This window comes from Halictus rubicundus, unplaced genomic scaffold (assembly GCF_050948215.1).
Source record: "Halictus rubicundus isolate RS-2024b unplaced genomic scaffold, iyHalRubi1_principal scaffold0100, whole genome shotgun sequence".
Classification (NCBI taxonomy): domain Eukaryota; kingdom Metazoa; phylum Arthropoda; class Insecta; order Hymenoptera; family Halictidae; genus Halictus; species Halictus rubicundus.
The window spans coordinates 720,788-727,784 of NW_027488641.1; positions in this window are offsets into that span (position 1 = coordinate 720,788).

Sequence of the window (6,997 nt, forward strand, 5' to 3'; positions counted from 1 at the left end):
AGGATACGATAGAGGATAGGATAGGATAGAGGATAGAGGATAGGATAGAGGATAGGATAGGATAGAGGATAGGATAGGATAGAGGATAGGATAGGATAGAGGATAGGATAGGATAGAGGATAGGATACAGGATAGGATAGGATAGAGGATAGGATAGGATAGAGGATAGGATAGGATAGAGGATAGGATAGGATAGAGGATAGGATAGGATAGAGGATACGATATAGGATTTAATAGGATAGAGGATAGGATAGGATAGAGGATAGGACACGATAGAGGATAGGATAGGATAGAGGATACGATATGGGATTTAATAGGATAGAGGATAGGATACGATAGAGGATAGGATAGGATAGAGGATAGAGGATAGGATAGAGGATAGGATAGAGGATAGGATAGGATAGAGGATAGGATAGGATAGAGGATAGGATAGGATAGAGGATAGGATAGGCTAGAGGATAGGATACAGGATAGGATAGGATAGAGGATAGGATAGGATAGAGGATAGGATACGATAGAGGATAGGATATAGGATTTAATAGGATAGAGGATAGGATACGATAAAGGATAGGATAGGATAGAGGATAGGATAGGATAGAGAATAGGATATAGGATTGGATAGGATAGCGGATAGGATAGGATAGAGGATTGGATAGGATCGGGGATAGGATACGATAGAGGATAGGATAGGATAGAGAATAGGATAGGATAGAGGATAGGATAGGATGGAGAATAGGATAGGATAGAGGATAGGATAGGATAGAGGATAGGATAGGATAGAGGATAGGATACGATAGAGGATAGAATAGGATAGAGGATACGATATGGGATTTAATAGGATAGAGGATAGGATACGATAGAAGATAGGATAGGATATAGGATAGGATAGGATAGATAATATGATAGGATAGAGGATAGGATAGGATAGAGGATAGGATAGGATAGAGGATAGGATAGAGGATAGGATAGGATAGAGGATAGGATAGGATAGAGGATAGGATAGGATAGAGGATACGATATAGGATTTAATAGGATAGAGGATAGGATAGGATAGAGGATAGGATACGATAGAGGATAGGATAGGATAAAGGATACGATATGGGATTTAATAGGATAGAGGATAGGATACGATAGAGGATAGGATAGGATAGAGGATAGAGGATAGGATAGAGGATAGGATAGGATAGAGGATAGGATAGGATAGAGGATAGGATAGGATAGAGGATAGGATAGGCTAGAGGATAGGATACAGGATAGGATAGGATAGAGGATAGGATAGGATAGAGGATAGGATACGATAGAGGATAGGATAGGATAGAGGATACGATATAGGATTTAATAGGATAGAGGATAGGATACGATAGAGGATAGGATAGGATAGAGGATAGGATAGGATAGAGGATAGGATAGGATAGAGGATAGGATAGGATAGAGGATAGGATAGGCTAGAGGATAGGATACAGGATAGGATAGGATAGAGGATAGGATAGGATAGAGGATAGGATAGGATAGAGGATAGGATAGGCTAGAGGATAGGATAGGATACAGAATAGGATAGGATAGAGGATAGGATAGGATAGAGAATAGGATAGGATAGAGGAAAGGATAGGATAGAGGATAGGATAGGATAGAGGATAGGATAGGATAGAGGATGGGATAGGATAGAGGATAGGATAGGATAGAGGATAGGATACGATAGAGGATAGGATAGGATAGAGGATCCGATATAGGATTTAATAGGATAGAGGATAGGATACGATAAAGGATAGGATAGGATAGAGGATAGGATAGGATAGAGAATAGGATATAGGATTGGATAGGATAGCGGATAGGATAGGATAGAGGATTGGATAGGATAGGGGATAGGATACGATAGAGGATAGGATAGGATAGAGAATAGGATATAGGATTGGATAGGATAGAGGATAGAATAGGATAGAGGATAGGATAGGATAGAGGATAGGATATGATACAGGATAGGATAGGATATAGGATAGGATAGGATAGAGGATAGGATAGGATACAGGATAGGATAGGATAGAGGATAGGATATGATAGAGGATAGGATAGGATAGAGGATAGGATAGGATAGAGAATAGGATGGGATAGAGGATAGGATAGGATAGAGGATAGGATAGGATAGAGGATAGGATAGGATAGAGGATGGGATAGGATAGAGGATAGGATAGGATAGAGGATAGGATAGGATAGAGGATAGGATAGGATAGAGGATAGGATAGGATGGAGAATAGGATAGGATAGAGGATAGGATAGGATAGAGGATAGGATAGGATAGAGGATAGGATACGATAGAGGATAGAATAGGATAGAGGATACGATATAGGATTTAATAGGATAGAGGATAGGATACGATAGAGGATAGGATAGGATAGAGGATAGGATAGGATAGATAATATGATACGATAGAGGATAGGATAGGATAGAGGATACGATATAGGATTTAATAGGATAGAGGATAGGATACGATAGAGGATAGGATAGGATAGAGAATAGGATAGGATAGATGATAGGATAGGATAGAGGATACGATATGGGATTTAATAGGATAGAGGATAGGATACGATAGAGGATAGGATAGGATAGAGGATAGAGGATAGGATAGAGGATAGGATAGGATAGAGGATAGGATAGGATAGAGGATAGGATAGGATAGAGGATAGGATAGGCTAGAGGATAGGATACAGGATAGGATAGGATAGAGGATAGGATAGGATAGAGGATAGGATAGGATAGAGGATAGGATAGGCTAGAGGATAGGATACAGGATAGGATAGGATAGAGGATAGGATAGGATAGAGGATAGGATACGATAGAGGATAGGATAGGATAGAGGATAGGATAGGATAGAGGATAGGATAGGATAGAGGATAGGATAGGATAGAGGATAGGATAGGATAGAGGATAGGATAGGATAGAGGATAGGATAGGATAGAGGATAGGATAGGATAGAGAATAGGATAGGATAGAGGATAGGATAGGATAGAGAATAGGATAGGATAGAGGAAAGGATAGGATAGAGGATAGGATAGGATAGAGGATAGGATAGGATAGAGGATGGGATAGGATAGAGGATAGGATAGGATAGAGGATAGGATACGATAGAGGATAGGATAGGATAGAGGATAAGATATAGGATTTAATAGGATAGAGGATAGGATACGATAAAGGATAGGATAGGATAGAGGATAGGATAGGATAGAGAATAGGATATAGGATTGGATAGGATAGCGGATAGGATAGGATAGAGGATTGGATAGGATAGGGGATAGGATACGATAGAGGATAGGATAGGATAGAGAATAGGATATAGGATTGGATAGGATAGAGGATAGAATAGGATAGAGGATAGGATAGGATAGAGGATAGGATATGATACAGGATAGGATAGGATATAGGATAGGATAGGATAGAGGATAGGATAGGATACAGGATAGGATAGGATAGAGGATAGGATATGATAGAGAATAGGATGGGATAGAGGATAGGATAGGATAGAGGATAGGATAGGATAGAGGATAGGATAGGATAGAGGATGGGATAGGATAGAGGATAGGATAGGATAGAGGATAGGATAGGATAGAGGATAGGATAGGATAGGATAGGATAGAGGATAGGACAGGATAGAGGATAGGATATGATAGAGGATAGGATAGGATAGAGGATAGGATAGGATAGAGGATAGGATAGGCTAGAGGATAGGATACAGGATAGGATAGGATAGAGGATAGGATAGGATAGAGGATAGGATACGATAGAGGATAGGATAGGATAGAGGATAGGATAGGATAGAGGATAGGATAGGATAGAGGATAGGATAGGATAGAGGATAGGATAGGATAGAGGATAGGATAGGATAGAGGATAGGATAGGATAGAGGATAGGATAGGATAGAGAATAGGATAGGATAGAGGATAGGATAGGATAGAGAATAGGATAGGATAGAGGAAAGGATAGGATAGAGGATAGGATAGGATAGAGGATAGGATAGGATAGAGGATGGGATAGGATAGAGGATAGGATAGGATAGAGGATAGGATACGATAGAGGATAGGATAGGATAGAGGATAAGATATAGGATTTAATAGGATAGAGGATAGGATACGATAAAGGATAGGATAGGATAGAGGATAGGATAGGATAGAGAATAGGATATAGGATTGGATAGGATAGCGGATAGGATAGGATAGAGGATTGGATAGGATAGGGGATAGGATACGATAGAGGATAGGATAGGATAGAGAATAGGATATAGGATTGGATAGGATAGAGGATAGAATAGGATAGAGGATAGGATAGGATAGAGGATAGGATATGATACAGGATAGGATAGGATATAGGATAGGATAGGATAGAGGATAGGATAGGATACAGGATAGGATAGGATAGAGGATAGGATATGATAGAGAATAGGATGGGATAGAGGATAGGATAGGATAGAGGATAGGATAGGATAGAGGATAGGATAGGATAGAGGATGGGATAGGATAGAGGATAGGATAGGATAGAGGATAGGATAGGATAGAGGATAGGATAGGATAGGATAGGATAGAGGATAGGACAGGATAGAGGATAGGATATGATAGAGGATAGGATAGGATAGAGGATAGGATAGGATAGAGGATAGGATAGGATAGAGGATAGGATAGGATAGAGGATAGGATAGGATAGAGGATAGGATAGGATGGAGAATAGGATAGGATAGAGGATAGGATAGGATAGAGGATAGGATAGGATAGAGGATAGGATACGATAGAGGATAGAATAGGATAGAGGATACGATATAGGATTTAATAGGATAGAGGATAGGATACGATAGAGGATAGGATAGGATAGAGGATAGGATAGGATAGATAATATGATAGGATAGAGGATAGGATAGGATAGAGGATAGGATAGGATAGAGGATAGGATAGGATAGAGGATAGGATAGGATAGGATAGGATAGAGGATAGGATAGGATAGAGGATAGGATACGATAGAGGATAAGGATAGGATAGAGGATAGGATAGGATAGAGGATAGGATATGATAGAGGATAGGATAGGATAGAGGATAGGATAGGATAGAGGATAGGATAGGATAGAGGATAGGATAGGATAGAGGATAGGATAGGATAGAGGATAGGATAGGATAGAAGATAGGATAGGATAGAGGATAGGATAGGATAGAGGATAGGATAGGATAGAGGATAGGATAGGATAGAGGATAATATAGGATAGAGGATAGGATAGGATAGAGGATAGGATAGGATAGAGGATAGGATACGATAGAGGATAGGATACGATAGAGGATAGGATAGGATAGAGGATCCGATATAGGATTTAATAGGATAGAGGATAGGATACGATAAAGGATAGGATAGGATAGAGGATAGGATAGGATAGAGAATAGGATATAGGATTGGATAGGATAGTGGATAGGATAGGATAGAGGATTGGATAGGATAGAGGATAGGATACGATAGAGGATAAGGATAGGATAGAGGATAGGATAGGATAGAGGATAGGATATGATAGAGGATACGATAGAGGATAGGATACGATAGAGGATAGGATAGGATAGAGGATAGGATAGGATAGAGAATAGGATACGATAGAGGATAGGATAGGATAGAGGATAGGATAGGATAGAGGATGGGATAGGATAGAGGATAGGATAGGATAGAGGATAGGATACGATAGAGGATAGGATACGATAGAGGATAGGATAGGATAGAGGATAGGATAGGATAGAGGATAGGATAGGATAGAGGATAGGATAGGATAGAGGATAGGATACGATAGAGGATAAGGATAGGATAGAGGATAGGATAGGATAGAGGATAGGATATGATAGAGGATATGATAGAGGATAGGATACCATAGAGGATAGGATAGGATAGAGGATAGGATAGGATAGAGAATAGGATACGATAGAGGATAGGATAGGATAGAGGATAGGATAGGATAGAGGATAGGATAGGATAGAGGATGGGATAGGATAGAGGATAATATAGGATAGAGGATAGGATAGGATGGAGGATAGGATACGATAGAGGATAGGATAGGATAGAGGATATGATACGATAGAGGATAGGATAGGATAGAGGATACGATATAGGATTTAATAGGATAGAGCATAGGATACGATAGAGGATAGGATAGGATAGAGAATAGGATAGGATAGAGGATAGGATAGGATAGAGGATAGGATAGGATAGAGGATAGGATAGGATAGAGAATAGGATAGGATAGAGGATAATATAGGATAGAGGATAGGGTAGGATAGAGGATAGGATAGGATAGAGGATAGGATAGGATAGAGGATACGATATAGGATTTAATAGGATAGAGCATAGGATACGATAGAGGATAGGATAGGATAGAGAATAGGATAGGATAGAGGATAGGATAGGATAGAGGATAGGATAGGATAGAGGATAGGATAGGATAGAGAATAGGATAGGATAGAGGATAATATAGGATAGAGGATAGGGTAGGATAGAGGATAGGATAGGATAGAGGATAGGATAGGATAGAGGATAGGATACGATAGAGGATAGGATAGGATAGAGGATACGATATAGGATTTAATAGGATAGAGGATAGGATACGATAAAGGATAGGATAGGATAGAGGATAGGATATAGGATTGGATAGGATAGCGGATAGGATAGGATAGGGGATTGGATAGGATAGAGAATAGGATATAGGATTGGATAGGATACAGGATAGAATATTATAGAGGATAGGATAGGATAGAGGATAGGATAGGATAGAGGATAGGATAGGATAGAGGATAGGATAGGATAGAGGATAGGATAGGATAGGATAGAGGATAGGATAGGATAGAGGATGGGATAGGATAGAGGATAGGATAGGATAGAGGATACGATATAGGATTTAATAGGATAGAGGATAGGATACGATAGAGGATACGATAGGATAGAGGATAGGATAGGATAGAGAATAGGATAGGATAGAGGAAAGGATAGGATA